Source organism: Centruroides vittatus, unplaced genomic scaffold (genome assembly GCF_030686945.1).
Source record: "Centruroides vittatus isolate TY-2023 unplaced genomic scaffold, ASM3068694v2 contig_694, whole genome shotgun sequence".
NCBI classification, from domain to species: domain Eukaryota; kingdom Metazoa; phylum Arthropoda; class Arachnida; order Scorpiones; family Buthidae; genus Centruroides; species Centruroides vittatus.
The window spans coordinates 1,289,668-1,309,988 of record NW_027122438.1 but is presented as its reverse complement, the minus strand read 5'-3'; the positions used below and the strand labels follow the sequence as shown (position 1 = coordinate 1,309,988).

Below are 20,321 nucleotides of genomic sequence, written 5' to 3'. Positions count from 1 at the left end.
AGCCTATTATAGAATATATAGTGGTTATCTATGCTTATCATTAAGCGAATTGTCTATACTTGCTTAACTATAAATAGTATAGAAAAATAAATCAAAATATTTAAAACGATGGAGTCAGAATTTGCTAATCTTGCAAAATTAAAGTGGGCTTAATTTTTTAAAATTATTTATTTCACTGTTCTATTGAAAAACAAAGAAATATAAACGTTTACAAAATTCCTAATACAAAAAATTTTATAATGTTAATTTAACGAAGACTCGTTCGAATACTGTCTAGTCCAGAGGTGGCCAACGAGTCGATCGCGCTCGCCCGGTCGATCGCCAAGCCAATTTTCGTCGATCGCTCGCGATGTCTTCATTTAATGTATTATATTTGTAACCGAACGCAACAGTAGGCATATGCATGCAGTTATGACTCGACTCATAAGCAGTGCACCTCGTACTGAAACATAGTGTCATAAACATAGTATGTATTTCACACTTTCCCCTCCCCACTTAGACTATGCCTCTGACAACAGGTCGAACGCGACACATTTTTAAGATAAAAAGTAGATCTTATGTACTCAAAAGTTGGCCACCCCTACTCTAGTCGACGTTTCTTCTAAGATTCACCTGATGATAAACCGAAAGGTTTAAAACTACTAGGGATTTTGCGAACGTTTTATTTTCTAATGTCCTCCAATAAAGCAGTGAAATGAAGTGAAATAAATAAAAAGAATATTAAAAGTTTGAGTATAAATTTTTATAATAAAGTTCAGTATTGAGCCGAGCACTCGATTAAATAATTAATTATAACTAAATTAATCAGTAATAATAACTAAAATAAATAAAGGGAAAACGAATTTTATTTTATTTCTCCTCTATTTATTTTCGTTAAACTTAGCAAAAACTTAAATCCAATTGAAACTGTTACTAAATAGTAACTGAAATATCGATATTAGATACTAAATAATAATTAAAACTAAAAATAAAAGAACACGCTAATTAACGGTACAGATATTCTATCACTTCGTTGGGAACATTATATTCATTCGAACATTACTACGTATACCAGCTACGAATAAAGAATTTTATTTAGAAATGGGACTACCTTCAATGATGCTCAACTGATTCTCTATCATGTTTCCTATTGGACACACGCGTGAAATCAGGTAGGATTATCTTTATCATAACAATTATTTGTTATGATAAACATTTCACATTCGTCAAAAAATAATTTTAAAACGATGCGATTTCCATTATTTTGAAATTTTTTTGTAAATTATTTTGTTTTGTTAAAATTATTACGGAAATCAAACTTTGACTCAAGTCATTTCATTTATCCCTATACTATCATGAAAAGTATTAAAACAGCATTTGGAGTTTCTCGATCTATTTGATGTGCTCGATCGAAATTCGATTAAAAATTTCAATTTTGTGATAAAATTTAACATTTCATATCATATCATATCAACCTTTATTAGACATAAAAGGCCTTCGCCTGTTACATGGGACGTGGTTTGATAACGTATCATGTTAATCCACACAAATAAGTATTAGAAACACTATTACAACTTATTGTGTACTGTACATAGTGATTTATCGAATAATACAATTCGTTTACTGATACTCCCTAGTTTACAATAGAGCAAGTATGTTTTTCTCCTTACAATAATTATAAATGAGTTACTAACTCTAATAATTAGTATTTTTTAAGTACAAACCTTTTGTTTGTACTTAAAAACGTAACTACTATCAATAGCGAGGTTAAAGCCGAAGTTTTAAACGCGAAAACGTGTACGTCGGACATTCGGCGCCGCTTTCCCGTAAGCCTAGAAGTTTGACAATAGCGTTTGAAATATCGAGCATGATTGTACTGGCTTTCCAAGCACCATTGTCAAACTTCTAGGCTTACAGGAAAGCGGCACCGAACGTCCGACGTACACGTTTAATATAAGCTTACTTTAAGAAAACGTAAAATAAATTTTTAATAATCAATTCATTCATTTTTGGTCAATTTTTCCAAAACTCTTTCAAACACAATCAAAGTAATTTTGTTTACGATTTTTCTTAGAAACCAAATTTTTAAGAGAACACTAAATAGTAGGTTATAAAACCAATAGCATATAATATCATACAAGCCCAATGAAAAATCAACTGGTAGTTCGAGAATTTCAAACCAATATCTTTTTAGTCCTAACCAACTCATTAAAGGAATCTCAGTTCTAAATGCTGTAACAATATCTTTACTCATAGCCACTCCTTCTTCATATGGTTTCAACAGACTCCATTTTATATCCTCATGGATTATTTTTCTATATAGTTGAAATGATTCTTCATAGTTTCCATCACATATATTAAATCGATCGTCCATGCCTAATAAATATCCGATGCATCTCCATAAATGAATCAGACATTCTGATTCTTCTTTACTGCAATATAAACCAATCTTTTCGGGATATGCAATCATCCACCCAACGAATGCAAATTGAGTTGCTGCCATTCCGCTTTGCGAGAAAAATAAAGCGTCTTTTAGTTTAGGTTTATCGTAGGACGGAGAATCCAGAGCTTTTGCAACTTCTTTATGCATCTGTCTTACAGTAATTAACGATTTGTGAGCAGAATTCTTTGGATTCCAAATATCTCCAACATACCAGCTAATTACATGCTTGCAAGTGATGATATAACGATGTAACAAAGCTGGAATAGTGCCCGACTTCCCAGTATAGAGAAACGGTTCTATTGTTGGCGTATACATAAATATAAGAATTAAGCCACAAAGATGTGCCATGCAAATACTGAAAAAATAAGAAAAGGAAGCCTTAGATATTAATACATCGTTAAAATTTTGTAAATCAATATTAAATCTTATCAAACTTTTTAAATATTTAATAAAATTTAATATAATCGTTACTTTTATAAATAATATCGATCATAAAATAATCGAAATTAATTTATTAGGATTAATATTAATGTAGTATTAATTTATAATGATTTAGATCAGCTGTCGGCAACCTTTCTGACCTCATGGACCACTAAACTCACGATTTTGAATCCCGCGGACCACTAACATGAATTTTTTTAAACGATACAAAATCTGTAGTATAATAATGATCATAAAAGTTCGATTTTACTATATTAATATGAAACTCGCGTGTTTAATTATAACAAATTAACACAAGCCTACAGTTCGTTGCTGCTTGTTTGAAATAAGTTTATGGATTCTTAGCGCTTTTCCATGAAAGACGACTGTCGTACTCACAATATTTTTTATTGTTCATTATTTATTGATAGCAGTCACTTCGTATTTGGTTTTAGATTCGAACAGAAACCCCCAATGAGTGAAAAAAGCAACTAAGCATTTTGCATTTCTTTCGTAGTAGGCCTACTTCGCGTAACCTTCAGTTGATCAATGTCCAAATTCTCCACAGACCACCAAAATTTTCTCGCGGACCACCGGTTGCCGACCGTTGGTTTAGATATTTAAATATACTTAATGATTAATCGTTATTAAATCTATTTAAATACGAGTTCGATTCATTAATGGTTGAAGTTCACATATAATATTAAATTATCATTTTACTTTGTTTCTTAATTTTCCGTTCTACAGTAAATACCAATAGAAATTTTCGGAAAACAAGGTCGGAATTGAACCTGGATCTTTCTATAATAGTCTATTAATGTATGACACTAGTTATATTTATTTCTTAAGTATTTCTAGCAGTAAATGTGTATTAAACGTTCATCTTTTCGTAAAGGTAATGCGCTTATTACGACATATTTTGCACTATTTGTTTACAGCTTATCTAAGAGAATATGTCGTCTTTTATGTTATTCTTATCTTGTCTATATCATTATCATGCTTGTTAATGCTGATTACATTAAATTATTTTTCCACTTCCTAGAAGCATTTATTATTATATCACATTCTTATTTCTATTAAATTAAATTTTCCGGAATATAAATATGAATTTTTAAAACATTCTTAAAATGTAATATTCCATACTTACCTACAAATATTATTCAAAAATATATTACGAACACGTTCAAGTTTCTTCTGATCAAACCATTCCGGTTTTATTTTCATTGAATTTCCGTTATCAGCAGGCACCATTTTACCGATATGTACTTCTTTTAAAAAACGTTTTAATGTGTTCTCCATTCTCTTTATTAAAGATAATACAAATGAGGTACAATTAGAAATAAAAATGATACATTCAAATTTTAAATAAACTTAATATTTCCAAAATAATCGAACATAATTGAAATAATATATTATATCATTAAAAACTTATATTAATAAACATAAAACTCTAAGACAGTGTAAAAAAGAACATTTGTGATAAATAATTTAAATTTAATTTGGTTTGCTTACAGTTGCTTACTACGTGGAAGTAACTTTCATTACAAAAATAAAATTTATTAACTGAAAAAGGGCAGAAAAACAAAATGAAAACTAAAAACATTGGCATGTATTTATCTTCAAGAAATAAACATTTTTCACATTTTACAAGTATTTATATTATATTATATATATATAATATAACATAGGTCTATAACATATAAAACATACAGGCCTAAATGTTAAGAGAACTGTTGTTAATATCAGAAATAATGTCAATGACCGGACCATAACGTTATCGTTTAAAAATATTGGAAAATAACGCTTTATAGTCCGATCAATAACATTATTGCTCTACTGAGATGGGTAACGTTGATTCTAAAACAACAGTTGGACATTACCTTTATCTCCCAATCTTCTGTATGACTATAGTTATTTCTCCTTATTTTCTACTCCCCTACACCTAGACCAAATAAAATGTGAATGAAAACTTTTCGAAAGTAACGGGATGAACTTACCCAATCGCGCCGATACCAGATGTGGATCGTGCAGGAGGTTATCAAGAAATTTATTAGCGAAATTGAGGCCGAAGTTTTAAACGCGAAAACGTGTACGTCGGACGTTCGGTGCCGCTTTCCTGTAAGCCTAGAAGTTTGACAATGGTGTTTGGAAAGCCAGTACAATCATGCTCGATATTTCAGATGCTATTGTCAAACTTCTAGGCTTACGGGAAAGCGGCGCCGAATGTCCAACGTACACGTTTTCGCGTTTAAAACTTCGGCTTTAACCTCGCTATTGATAGTAGTTACGTTTTTAAGTACAAACAAAAGGTTTGTACTTAAAAAATACTAATTATTAGAGTTAGTAACTCATTTATAATTATTGTAAGGAGAAAAACATACTTGCTCTATTGTAAACTAGGGAGTATCAGTAAACGAATTGTATTATTCGATAAATCACTATGTACAGTACACAATAAGTTGTAATAGTGTTTCTAATACTTATTTGTGTGGATTAACATGATACGTTATCAAACCACGTCCCATGTAACAGGCGAAGGCCTTTTATGTCTAATAAAGGTTGATATGATATGATATGAAATGTTAAATTTTATCACAAAATTGAAATTTTTAATCGAATTTCGATCGAGCACATCAAATAGATCGAGAAACTCCAAATGCTGTTTTAATACTTTTCATGATAGTATAGGGATAAATGAAATGACTTGAGTCAAAGTTTGATTTCCGTAATAATTTTAACAAAACAAAATAATTTACAAAAAAATTTCAAAATAATGGAAATCGCATCGTTTTAAAATTATTTTTTGACGAATGTGAAATGTTTATCATAACAAATAATTGTTATGATAAAGATAATCCTACCTGATTTCACGCGTGTGTCCAATAGGAAACATGATAGAGAATCAGTTGAGCATCATTGAAGGTAGTCCCATTTCTAAATAAAATTCTTTATTCGTAGCTGGTATACGTAGTAATGTTCGAATGAATATAATGTTCCCAACGAAGTGATAGAATATCTGTACCGTTAATTAGCGTGTTCTTTTATTTTTAGTTTTAATTATTATTTAGTATCTAATATCGATATTTCAGTTACTATTTAGTAACAGTTTCAATTGGATTTAAGTTTTTGCTAAGTTTAACGAAAATAAATAGAGGAGAAATAAAATAAAATTCGTTTTCCCTTTATTTATTTTAGTTATTATTACTGATTAATTTAGTTATAATTAATTATTTAATCGAGTGCTCGGCTCAATACTGGACTTTATTATAAAAATTTATACTCAAACTTTTAATATTCTTTTTATTTACTGCGACTTTTTGATGCGGAATCGCATCAAAAAGTTGCAGTAATTGATTTTACTTGGACTTCGTGCAAATTTCATTGCATAAAAATTTGAAAAAGTCAAAATAATCTCCAAATCTTCGAAGTACTTCATTTCACTGCTTTATTGGAGGACATTAGAAGATAAAACGTTCGCAAAATCCCTAGTAGTTTCAAACCTTTCGGTTTATCATCAGGTGAATCTTAGAAGAAACGTCGACTAGAGTAGGGGTGGCCAACTTTTGAGTACATAAGATCTACTTTTTATCTTAAAAATGTGTCGCGTTCGACCTGTTGTCAGAGGCATAGTCTAAGTGGGGAGGGGAAAGTGTGAAATACATACTATGTTTATGACACTATGTTTCAGTACGAGGTGCACTGCTTATGAGTCGAGTCATAACTGCATGCATATGCCTACTGTTGCGTTCGGTTACAAATATAATACATTAAATGAAGACATCGCGAGCGATCGACGAAAATTGGCTTGGCGATCGACCGGGCGAGCGCGATCGACTCGTTGGCCACCTCTGGACTAGACAGTATTCGAACGAGTCTTCGTTAAATTAACATTATAAAATTTTTTGTATTAGGAATTTTGTAAACGTTTATATTTCTTTGTTTTTCAATAGAACAGTGAAATAAATTATTTTAAAAAAATAAGCCCACTTCAATTTTGCAAGATTAGCAAATTCCGACTCCATCGTTTTAAATATTTTGATTTATTTTTCTATACTATTTATAGTTAAGCAAGTATAGACAATTCGCTTAATGATAAGCATAGATAACCACTATATATTCTATAATAGGCTATAAAATATAGGAAGGAATATTTAGTAGAAACAATAATATTTGTTAAAATCTTTATTTTTTTTAAGAGATGAGAGATTTGCCGGAATTATTCTAGAAATTTTAATATTCGATCTTCCAAAAATATCAAGAAATTTTATATTTCGTAGAAAAATGAAATTGCGAAAAGTTCTAATATTTCTAAATTAAATTCTTATTTAAATAAATTTTTAAATAACGATCAAATAATATTACATAAGAAATACAAGACTTTTATACTTTGAGCGTTGTATAGTATTTAAACTGCTGAAAACAGAAAGACAATCAGATCTCATCTAAACAATGAAGGCTTTGCTAGTATTCTTCCTGATTTCTATTGGTGGTAAGGAAAGTTACTTTAATATTTTCGTTTGTAAGTTACGAAAAAAATTTATACAGTCTTCATTTTTAGGACTATCCACATTAGTTTCATCTCAAAGAATGTATCGTTCTCCACAAGATTGGGATAACTACTATCCTCACATTTGCCTCGGAGAAGAGTTTTCTGGAATTTGCAGATACGAATGCGATATGCTTAGAAAACGTATTTGTACACGAGCGGATCCTCCTTGCAGTTGTTATGAGTAGTAAGACGATAAAGAAAGCGTTCATGGTTATCGCTGTAATAGTTTATGGTTTCTGATCGAATTTCAAAGTATTTACAGTGGAACCGCGATTAATGAATTGGACCGTTCCTCGACTCCGTTCGTTAACCGAAGCAATTTTTTCCATAAAAATTAATGCAAATACAATTCATCCGTTCTAGCCTCCGAAATTTTTGTGATTTGTAAAATACAGTAGATTTTCATTGATGAAAACGTAGGAATAGGGCCAAAATTATCCTAATAACTATTATAATTTTTACGGGAATCTAATTTTTCAATTACTTTGTATTTATTTTAGAGCTGAAATTTCTTTAATAATTTTTTATAGTTGCCCTACAACATACAAAATACAGTAAGACTCCGCTTAACGCTGTCTCGCTTAACACTGATTCGATATAACGCGACTGCTCGAAGCCTTAAAAAAGCTCAAAATTTACACTGATTTAAATTGAATTATCGCATTTCGTTGATTCGTACATAATACAATTATTTACGAACACGAAACAATCAGAGAAAGGTAGCAAAAAGGTGCACTTTCATTAAATCTATGTTTGTTTGGTGCAATTTTGGAAAAAATATAACTTCATGGATGCCATAGGCAATATCGGCTTCGCTTGGCAAACATTGACTGATAAATGCACGAACGAAGTGTGGAAGAAGTTATGGCTGAAGGTATCCAAGAATTCACAACGAGAAGAGCCTATCGCTGTATCGTTAGGTTGACCAAACTCAACCTAATCGATACAGCAGGACTAGATGTAGACGAGCAGGATGTTGAAGAGTTACTGCAGGTTTCTGGTGAGTCTTACCAACGACAACCTCAAGAACTGGCAGAACAAGGAATACGTGTAGAACTGGAAAATAGCGATTCTGAAAAAGATAAACCCAAAAAATTTCTCTACAGATTTCCTTAGTAAAAGTTTGGTAACGATAACCGAAATCGTTGATCAAACTGTAGCGAATGATCCAGATTTTGAAAGGAGTGCAAAAGCAAAACGAAGCATTTTGGATGCGATCTTCTGCTACCGACATTTGCTTAAGGAAAGAAAAAAAGCCACGAATGATACTTCGCGACTTTATTGCAAAAATACAAGAATTTCAGCAAAGTCAGGACTTTCGTCACAAAAAATGAACTTTACATTTCGGTGTGCACATGTTTATGTGTTATTTAACATATATTATTATACAAATTAATATAAAAATAACTTAAAATTAAAGTAAAATTTGTTTATTTTTGGTCGCGTGTTTCACTACCCCTATTTACTCTATGTTAAAATGACCCCGTTTAACGCTATTTCGCTTAGCGCTTTGTCGTCTAGGAACGCATTCCCGTGTTAAGCGAGGTCTTACTGTACATCTGATATTTTTTCTTATTCTTTCTGAAATAACTAGTTTTTACTATCTCATTTGAAACTGTGGCAAGAGTTACCTCAATTCCTATTACAAAGCATTTAAATTCCATCATCGCCTACTTTTTCAATGTCTGTACATCAAGTGAAACGAACTTAGAACGAACATTAACGCTCACTGATCACATCAACGCAATTTACAGTCCACTGATTTAAGCAACCTTCTTAGTTCTCTTGTAAAGGTGCCTCGTATCTGTGCTTCCGTCACCACCACTCACATGCGGAAAAGACCGTTTGAGGTTCTGACAGAGAATTAACGATTCCCCCTTACAGTTATTGTCAATAATAATTACACTGGCAATGATTTGTTGAATTTCTGAAGAAAAATAACTTATTTTATACAAATTTTATGCCATAATTTCGTGATATAACGACTTTCAAAGTTAATATTACTACGTTTAAATGTACAGTATATTTTGTCGTGAAAATACAATGAAGTTGCTCTACAATTAGATTGTGATAACTTGCATTAAGATAGAGAACTACGCAGAGGAAAATATGCTAGTGTAAATATCTCATATTAATAGGAGTTTTTCGGAATTACAATTATTCAAATAAAATTCACCTTACACCACAAGCAAATCATGAACATTTTATTTTGCATAATAATTTTTCAAACTTTTTCTGTAATACAATACTTAGTACTTTTTAGTTTTTGGTTTGATATAATTTAGATGAAATGTTTGTGTTTCAATTGGTTTTATCGAATAAAGACTACAATGTTATGCTTATATGTTAAATTTCATGCTGTTCTGATCAGTATTTTCTAAGATATAAGCCAAATTAATGGTTATATTTTGGACACGAGTATAAAAACTAAGACACTCAAAATTGCCAGAAATTAGCCTAGTGAAAACCTCAAACAATATTATAAAGTACTTATAATTATAAGTACTTTATTATTATTATTATTATGTTGGGTTAAGTGAGATATACTCGGTTAACACCGGTGGCTGTGTACCATGCCGGACCAAAGTCAAGGCATAGTAACCAAAACAGAAATTAAAGAAGTGTATCAGTGTGTGTGTCTGTATTCAGGAATTTTCTCACAATATGACATGCATTCAATATAGTGGCCTTCTGTAGTGTGATGTATGTGTTTCTATTCAATTGTAACGTGCCCAGGCTTTTGTGTAGTGTGTGTGGTATGACACCTGTAGAAGAGAGAACGACAGGTACAATAAGCAACCTATCCATCCTCCACAGATGCCTTATTTCCTGGGCGAGTTCTGTGTACTTGCTAATTTTTTCAGTGCATGCGTTTTGTATATTGTGAGTGTTTGGAATGGATATGTCTATAATGTATGTGATTTTATTGTGTTTGTCAATGAGTGTGATGTCTGGTCTGTTGTGGTAAATTGTTTTATCTGTGATTATGGCTCTGTCGTAGTACATTTTGTGCGTGTTGTTTTCCAATACTGTCTGTGGAATGTATTTGTAGTATGGTTTGTGGATGTCTACTAATTTGTGTTTCTTTGCAAGCTCTTGGTGTATTATATTTGCTACTTGATTATGTCTGTGTAAATAATCTGTCTGTGCCAAGAGCTTGCAACCAGAGGTGATGTGTTGTATAGTTTCTGGCATAATGTGACATTTTCTGCATGTGTCATTTGTGAGTGTTGCATCTTTGAGTATGTGTTTTCTGTAGTTTTTAGTATTTATGACCTGATCCTGTATGGCAATCATGAATCCTTCCGTCTCCCCAAAGAGGCATCCCCGAGCTAACCAGCTGTTTGACGCAGTTTTGTCAACAAAATCCTGGGCCAGATCATAAGGATGCCTGCCATGGAGTGCCTTTCGAGCCCACGATTGCTTAATGGTGTCTATGCTTTTTATATGTTGTGTTGTGTCCATATGATGTGAGTGTAAGTTTAATGGTGTGTTATTTGAGTCTGCTAGAGTTACTGCTTTATGTAATTGTGATGTTTCTTGTTTTTTGTAGAAAAACTCTCGCAGTGACTGTATTTGTTTGTAGTGAAGGTTAACTATGTCAATCAGGCCACGTCCGCCATCTTTACGTGGAAGGATTAATCTTTCTGTGGCAGATTTAGGATGATGTTGTTTATGCTTAGTAAGTGTTGTTCTTGTTTTCCTTTGGAGTTGCTCAAGATCAGTGTGAGTCCAACGTATAACTCCAAAAGAATATGTGAGTACTGGAATGACATATGTGTTTATTGCTTTAACTGTGTGTTTTGCATTTAACTCTGTTCTGAGAATAGCATTTAACCTACTTTGGTATTCTTTAATTAATCTTTGCTTTATTTGTGCATGTTCTGTTAGTTTGGCCTGTTGGAATCCTAAATACTTGTAGAACTCGCTCTCTTCCATGGATTCAATAACGTCTCCATTTCCAAGTGCAAAATCTTCTTTCTTCAGGATTCCTTTTTCTATGTGAAGTGTTTTGCATTTATCTAGGCCAAATTCCATTTGTATGTCCTTGGTGTATGAATGTGTGATTTGTAGGAGTTGATGAAGTTGTTTTTGTGTGGATGCATAAAGTTTTATGTCATCCATGTACATGAGATGTGACAGTGTAAACTGTGTTGTTTTTTCGTGTCTGATATTGTAACCATATTGCGTGTTGTTTAACATGTTGGATAATGGGTTCAGGGCTAAGCAGAACCAGAGAGGACTCAAGGAATCTCCTTGAAAAATTCCTCGCCTAATAAAAATTTGGTTTGTTTGTATGGAAGTGTTATGAACCCTGAGATGTAGTGTTGTTCTCCAGTGCTGCATAGTGTTTTGAAAGAATGCAATGAGTGATGGATGTATTTTGTACATGTGTAGAATATGTAGCAGCCAACTGTGTGGAACACTGTCGAATGCTTTTCTGTAGTCTATATATGCCATGTGTATGTTTCTGTGTTGTTTGTGTGCTTGCCGTAGAATGACTGAATCTATGAGTAACTGTTCTTTGCATCCCCTGTGGTTTCTACGACAACCTTTTTGTTGTTCTGTTAGAATGTTCGTGTTCTTCAACATGTTTGTATATTTTGTTTGCGATACAGGATGTCAATAATTTGTAGAGTGTTGGAAGACATGTAATTGGTCTGTATTGTGTGGGGTCTGTGGTATTGTTGTTTTTAGGTTTCATGTAGGTGATGCCCTGAGTAAGAAAATTTGGCATGTCTTGTGGATTGATGATGATGTGTGTTAGATGTTTAGCTAGTTCCTGGTGCAGTGATGTAAACTTTTTGTACCAGAAATTGTGAATGTTGTCTACACCAGGTGTCTTCCAGTTGTGTGTTCTGTTAACAGTGTATTGGAAATCATGTATGCTTATTTCAACACAGGGCATAGTTGGTATGTTGTGCAAGTTTCTGTTCTCCTCCTCGATCCAGCCTGCATCAGCATTGTGCGTGACAGCACTGGACCAAAGAGAAGACCAATATGTTGTGAGTTCTTCTTCTGTTGGTGTGCCACTGTGCTGTGTATCAGTGTTTGCTTTGTTATTAATTTGTCTGTAAAAGAGTTTTTCATTGTTTGTAAATAATTTATTTTGTTGTTTTCGTAGTGTACATGTTTTGTATCGTTTGAGTCTACGTGCTTTGGCAGCAAGTTTTTGTTTTAGTGTATCAATGTATTCTGTAATGCGTGTGTTGTGATGTTCGTGTTTTGTGTGTGTTTTTATTTTCTTGAAAATGTTTTTGAGCTGTTTCCTTAATTTGGGTGTTATGTTGCTTTTAGTGTATTGTGTCAGCCTGCCTAATTGCTGTCTAATGTCATTTATTTGTGTTTCTATTCTTCTCTGCCAGGCAGGCTTGTGATAGTAATTGTGTTTTCTGTGTATTTGTCTGTGACTGTACTTTCAGTCCATGGTGTGTCACTACTGTGACTGCCCCAGCATAAACTAATGTATGAATGTCTGCGAGTGTAGAAATTGAATGAATGTAGTGTGGTAGTAAGTGAGTGTTTACATAATTTAGTGTTTTTTCTACTTCCTTTGACGTGTTGATTTTTGGTATTCGTGGTCGTTGTGTGGGATCTGTACCTGTATATTTAGTGAGTGTTTCCTGAAATATAAGTGAGAGCGTATTAACTAAATCCAAGTCTATGTTATCAGTGATGGATGAGGAAGTGTCTGTAGTATCATTAGTGGTAATTGTTGTATGTGTGTTATTATCAATGCTTGTTGCTGGATTATCCTGACAGGTTACATGATCTTCATTAATGTTAGATGTTTCTGTCTGTTGATGTATTTGATCAGCAACCTGTTGTTTGATAAGTTCAAGTGTTGTTTGTGGAATAAGGTTGTTGTGTATAATTGTTTTTTTTGATCAACAACCCTTTGTTCGGTGACAGTGAGATGAGGATACTGTTGTGTGAATCTATGGTGTAGTTGTTGTCTGTATGCTGTCATGTTTGTTTCGAGTTTTGTGATTGTGTAGTAAGTACGGATGATAAACTCGTTCATTTCTACTGTCCATTTCATCCGTTGGCGTGGTTTTCCAGCCTTTGTGGTCTGTGGATGCATTGCCACAGAAACACCAAGGCTGGGTTGGTTCCTCACATCTGTTGAGGGCATTGCAGTAGCCATGCTTGGGCCGGTGCTGCTTTCGCCACCGGTAACCAAGGGAGACTGTGGCCTATTTTTCGAACGTGAGCCTCTGCCTAACTCACGAACGCGGACCTTGTTAACCCGGGCGACGTCCGAGCCGGTATCACACTTTGATCTAGTTATCACCATAATAAATATCTCCACAGAATGTGGGTGTGGTCACTCTTAGCTTCATTTCTCCCCATAGACCTTACTGGCATGGGTGTCCCTACCAGGAGCTTGTGCTCCAGCCTGCATTGCCCTATGGATCAGTAAAATTACTGGGCTCTCCCACCACGACCAGGTGGTGACCACGGGAGAGTTATTATTATTATTATTATTATTATTATTATTAATGTAAATTATTTAGCGGACAAAATTATATTCAATATTATTAAAATGTAAATTTGGTTGTAAGTGTAGTTTAGCATTATCAGTACGAAATATATAAAAAAAACTTTAAATTTTTCGTGTATAATTGTAAAAAAATATTTGTATCGTAAAATATTTTAAAATTTAATATATTATACAAGGAAAATAATATAATCAAGAGTATTCAATATAAGTATCCTTTATCAAAATCTCGAATTCGTTTGACACGTAATAAGTACTAACGTTACACTTCGATGAATGAAATCCAAGTGTCTTTATTAAATCAGAAGCAATGTTTCTCTTATAACGACACGAGTATTGGCTATATAACCGATAATATCGTGTGAAAATTATTTACTTGGAAGAATGAAAACGATAATTTTGATTTTCCTGCTCTGCGTCAGTAGTAAGTTTCTTTATCAATACTTCGATATATTACTTATATAAATTGATGAAGTGTGATTGAATTTTATTCTAGTACGATTCACAGAAGTTTCAAGCTTAACGACACACTATACTCCTTATCCTGGAGGATATTATAGAGATTGCTCATTTACAGAGCTAAGAAATGTCTGCCATAGGCAATGTGTGGTACAGAAAAGGACTATATGCAGTAAAGTGTATCGTCGCTGTAGTTGTTAAAACAAAAAATGGCAATAGTGGAAATTTCGGAGTTAAATTTTTAGACCTAACATGATTCCTTCGTAATTTCAATATTATAATGTCATTTTTATGTATATTATATTATAACGTATATTATAATGTATATTATAATGTCATTTTTTTACAAGTTTGTAATTTAATAAAATCAATAAATGTTAGATTTATTGTTTACATATATTTCTTAATATAATTTTTAAACACTTTCAGTTAAATTATAAAAATGTAAAGTATAATTAAAAATTCTTTAAATTTTTAAAATTTAATTTAATGTTAAATTTATATAATATTTTTTACAATATTGCTTTCAAATTCATTCAAATATTAAAGCATCAATTGTCATAAATAATGTTTAATGAATGAAGAAAAACATAAATATGCGAAGAAAAAGATCATTTATGTTCTTACCTTAAATATGTTAACTTTTTCTTTTTAAATAAAGGGCAAAAATTAACATACTTATTACTCTGCTTTTAGTTTTTCTGTTAAAATGTACGTCTCTATTCAGTCATAAAAACGTAAGCCCCAACAGATAAATTCGTTTTAGCTGTAAAAAATTTGTGAAATTTTTATTTATTGGTCATTCCGATCTTAACATTTGTTTTATCAGCTTAAGTTGGGTGGCTACTGAAGTTCATTTAATCAATAATTACAGAATCTCAGCTTGACAAATTTACATTGAGTGCATAAAAGCCGCCTTTATCAATATTATTGCGTAAAAGTATGCCATACTTGAAAAATTGTTATGGATTGAAAATATATTGTAAATTGCTTATCTCTTATATCGTTTCTGATGTTTCTGTAACAATAACTAAAACTGTAAACTGAAAAATTTGACAATTTATAAAATATAGGGTTTTAAATTCGGAATTGCTTTATCGTCATTTTTTATCAGTATAATATTAGAAACAGAAATTGTTAGAATATTTCTTGATGCAAACAAATAATAATAATCATTCCTTAACCATTCAAAGTTGATATTTGTAGTAATTTGAAGACCGTCTTTTGTATATGATCAATGAGCTGTATGACCATCACAGATCGTATCTGTGTGTAATCAGCAATAGCTGTAAGTTATTAGGTTCTTAAGATCATAAGAAACTTACGTTTTAAAGAAATTATCGTCAACATTTCAGAACTTTTTGAATACATAATTGTAACAAGCAATTATTTATTGTGAAATCGTCACAATGCCTTGCTGCAGTTTTTAAATTATTATTATAAAGTTATTAAAAAAATTCTTTAAAAGGTGGCCTCTCATAAAATTTTGACTTTGAACCACATTCTTCGTATTTTTTAAACTTGAATATTATTTTTTGAAAAATAACAAATATCTCAAAATTCAACAAAATTATTCTTTTAAGTTTTTATTATTATTCATATTTTATATCGTAGTATAAGAGGAAATTATCAGACTTCTTATATATCTTTAACCTCTTACTATAGTACTGGCATAACTTTTTGTGTTACAATTATTAAATTACAGACCTGTACATTTCCATTCGCTCGTTAGTCCTTCCTTCATCGCTAGAACTGGATTACATAGATGAAAATCGAGACCACATATAAAAACCTTAGGGCCGGAGACAAAACTATATAGGAACTTCAGGTTCGGAATGAAAGCTCGTATTTAGTACGGAAGTTCGAGTCACGTGATTTTTTGGATCAAAGCTTTATTTTTGAAATAGTAATGACTAAACGCTAATAAAATTTCCATTATGTTCTTTACCACTGTCTATCTCTTATTCATAAACTCCAAAATGTAAAATCCTCATATACAAACGTAGTATTCTTCACAAATTCAAAAATATTTGAATCATGGAATCTCGAGATATAAAGCAAAATACCAGCCAATACTGTCGAATGGAACCGCGACATCAAAATTTGACCGATCATTTCTATGTACAGCCGAGGGGACTTTAAAAAGAGAGAAATTTACAGTCGGCTAAAAAAATTGCTTGATGTTACAACTGTTATTTATTTATCATTAGCTTGTTATTTATCATTAGCATCTTTAGATTTGAGTGAACAAAACATTGTATTAAAAGCTTCACTCGCGCTGCATATGGTCGTTACATTATTTTATGGTTCCAAACCAAAATTTGAAAGTTGTCTATGTTAGTTGACAGATTGTGATACATGTAAATTAATACTTTTTTATTACGGACCACCAAAAAATTACACACGTTTACAGTTCTATCATGTAACGAAATCATAATTATTTTCCTATTTTATATTAAGTAAATAGAGTGACAATTCTACTATTTATAATCTTACTTAATTGTACTGTGAATGAGTACACGAAAATTCGATTTTTCCTTCTTTTCTGACTTACGGAAGCCTAAAACCTTCTGAACTCTAAACCAAGTCAGAAAAGAAGGAAAATTCGAATTTTCGTGTATTCATTTACAGTACAATTAAGTAAGATTAGCAAATTCTGACTCCATAGTTTTAAATATTTTAATTTATTTTTCTACTATTTATAGTTAAGCAATTCTAGACAATTCGCTTAATGATAAGCATAGATAACCACTATATATTCTATAATAGGCTATAAAATATAGGAAGGAATATTTAGTAGAAACAATAATATTTGTTAAAATCTTTATTTTTTTTAAGAGATGAGAGATTTGCCGGAATTATTCTAGAAATTTTAATATTCGATCTTCCAAAAATATCAAGAAATTTTATATTTCGTAGAAAAATGAAATTGCGAAAAGTTCTAATATTTCTAAATTAAATTCTTATTTAAATAAATTTTTAAATAACGATCAAATAATATTACATAAGAAATACAAGACTTTTATACTTTGAGCGTTGTATAGTATTTAAACTGCTGAAAACAGAAAGACAATCAGATCTCATCTAAATAATGAAGGCTTTGCTAGTATTTTTCCTGATTTCTATTGGTGGTAAGGACAGTTATTTTAATACAGTCAAACCTGTTTTTGTGCGGTCTTTTTCTGTGCGATTTTTATTTGTGCGATTTTTTTTGAGCGGTATATGAAACTTTCAATCAAATTGGAACATAATTGACTCCTGTAAAATTTTTAAAAACTCTATTGGTTCTTTTCTATGACATCAGCAGGTTTTTTCATTTTTTATTCAGTAAAATTTTTTTCTCGTACGTTTATTTCGGTCCCCTCTTATTTTAATAGCATAAAAACCATAAATATTATGTTATATTTGAACAGATGCGGTAAGTTAGCTCCCCTCCAGCTTTAGACTGCAGGTGTGAAATTTCACGCCTTGTTAAATGAAATAACACTTCCTGCAGCTATATTTATCAAATAAAATCATTATTTAACGATTATTTTTAACTTTTTAATGTTAGATTCGTATTTAAGTGGAAATAATTAATTAATATAAAAATTAAAATTCTTAGAGAATTTTTTCCCCATTAGGTGTTGCAGAAAAAGGCCCAAGGAGTTAAAAAAGCAATTCCTAGTTATTTCGTACGGTTTCGAGTTATTTTCTACATGAGACTTTTTTTATGCGGTCCCTATTCACCGCATAAAAAAATATTTTTTAATTGTGTTGCGAAAACTGTGTTTTATAGCCACTCGTGAAGTTTCGCGCGATTTTTTTTTTTATGCATTTTCTTTTATGCGGTCCCTATCCCCCGCATAAAAACAGGTTCGACTGTATTTCCGTTAGTAAGTTACGAAAAAATTTATAGTCTTCATTTTTAGGACTATCCACATTAGTTTCAAGTCAAAGTACGGATCGTTCGCAAAATACTTTGGATGTCTTCCACCTCCCACTTTGCACTGAGGAAGAAAAAAGTCGGATTTGCGAATTCCTTTGTACGATTGCTAGACATCGTACTTGTACACTACCGTATCCTTTTTGCAAATGTTATGTTTTCTGAGATGATAAAGTTTGTGGTTATTGCGGTGATAGTTTATAGTTTCTGTTCGAATTTCAACGTACTTAATGGGCAATTTTCGTAATGTTATAATAAAAGTTGCTAAAATTATCATTTTTCATATTTTATTGTTTTAGTTTAAGATTTTCAAATAAATTAACGTTCTGTTTGAATGAGTTCGAAGAACGCTTATTTGTTAAATTTAATTTTTGTTAGTTAAATAAAGATAAGTTATTAAGTTAGGATAATGCATTTTCATTGTCGCAAAATGAACCCAATATAATTTCACATATTATTTTAAATATTTTAGAATTTTTCTCTATCAAACTTTTAAGTTTTAACTAAATAAAGGTTTTCCTATTTTACTTTCAGTCATGAATTTTGCAATCGTTATGATAATTTTTTGATGTAATGAATGCTAATCATTACTATTACTTTGATCATTAATGAATTAGCCCTGGCTCATTTAAAGTTTATAATATTTAAAACGATAACTGATAGCTACCACTTACATTTGTAACTGCTAACTTTATTTTTATAGCGCAGTTAGACAGGAAATTGTCGTTTACGTTATTAGATCGAAAGGATTAAAATGGCTTACTGTATTTATCTATATGTAATAAATGGTTGTGAATTATTTAACTTGTTTTAGTCGAAATTTTCATATTAATTACATGACACAGTGTTGCATGGTTCGTAATAATTCATAAACACTATCAAATACAAATAATTTTCAATCTTTATGTTAAAAAGTTTTTCAATAATCAATAATTAGTTAAATAATTAATGAAAGCCATTATTAATTTCTATCTATAACTCTTTAATTACTAGTGCATAATTTTAAGATTAATCCATTCTTATTATAGAAGAGAATTCGATCGTTTTGAGGCTGTGCAGCTGAAAATGTGCAGACACTCATCTTAACACTCCAACCTCAATAATTTTGTAAATAAATATACATTTTTCTTTGAATTGTTCGCGTACTGTCGTGATAACAGGAACATTACTGGTTCTTGTTGGACCGATATTTCCCGGAGACTCTATAGGACCACTTCGAAACCTTCGGATTTTTGCGTTGAGCAACACAAGTTTATACACTTGTCATCTTAGGACATTGTTTTTGTGAACGGTTATAAACACTTCACTTCTGACCAGGTGTTGTACGAACGGATGTCTCGTACAAATATCTGGGAATAAACAGGTTTTAAACAGATTAACGGGCCATCTCTCGTCCCAAACACATGCATGGTCTATAAATATAAGGTCTGGAACACGATACCGCGATGCATTGCTGCAGACATCATATTGGCACTTTTTGGTAGTGTATACGATATTTATAGAGCGAATTTGGCTCTGTTTTTTTTTTTTTTTTTTTTTTTTAAATTTGAATTAACTGATTTCTTGTTATCTATTTTTGTTTTAAATGGTTTGGTGTCAGGTATCGAACTGTAAAATTTCGTCAGCAAAAGACGTAAGATTGTTCCATTTTTCTCGCTAACAAAAACAGGCGAACTAAATGACTTGAATATTGCAGAAAAGCCAACTGTAAACAACTGAGAATTCGAGGCTGTATGAGGTTAGTGGATAAAATAATGTTGAAAATATAAATTTATGAACTGTTTAAATAACTTTTGTAATGCAATCTTTCATTTCAAAACTAAATAAATTTATCTTTGAGAAAATATCATATGAATAAATGAATACCTGTGAATAAATATCATACGAACCATTGAAATAGCTCTTTTATTTTGAAACCTTAAGAACTTACAGTTGTTAATTATATGTCACATTTATAGGTAATATAAACGTGACATATAATTTATATGTATTTATAATTATATGTAACCTTTAAATGAAAAGATACTCTATTTGTTGTTTGAAT

The 20,321-nt window shown here is 31.4% G+C and overlaps 1 long non-coding RNA gene across 1 annotated transcript; it reads left to right on the top strand.

Annotated features, from left to right (window-relative positions):
• The first annotated feature begins 6,950 nt into the window (after positions 1-6,950).
• Positions 6,951-18,810, top strand: LOC136980334 (uncharacterized). Its single transcript, XR_010881543.1, has 2 exons — positions 6,951-7,331; positions 18,264-18,810. It is a non-coding gene; the product is annotated as an uncharacterized lncRNA (long non-coding RNA).
• The last annotated feature ends 1,511 nt before the right edge of the window (positions 18,811-20,321 follow it).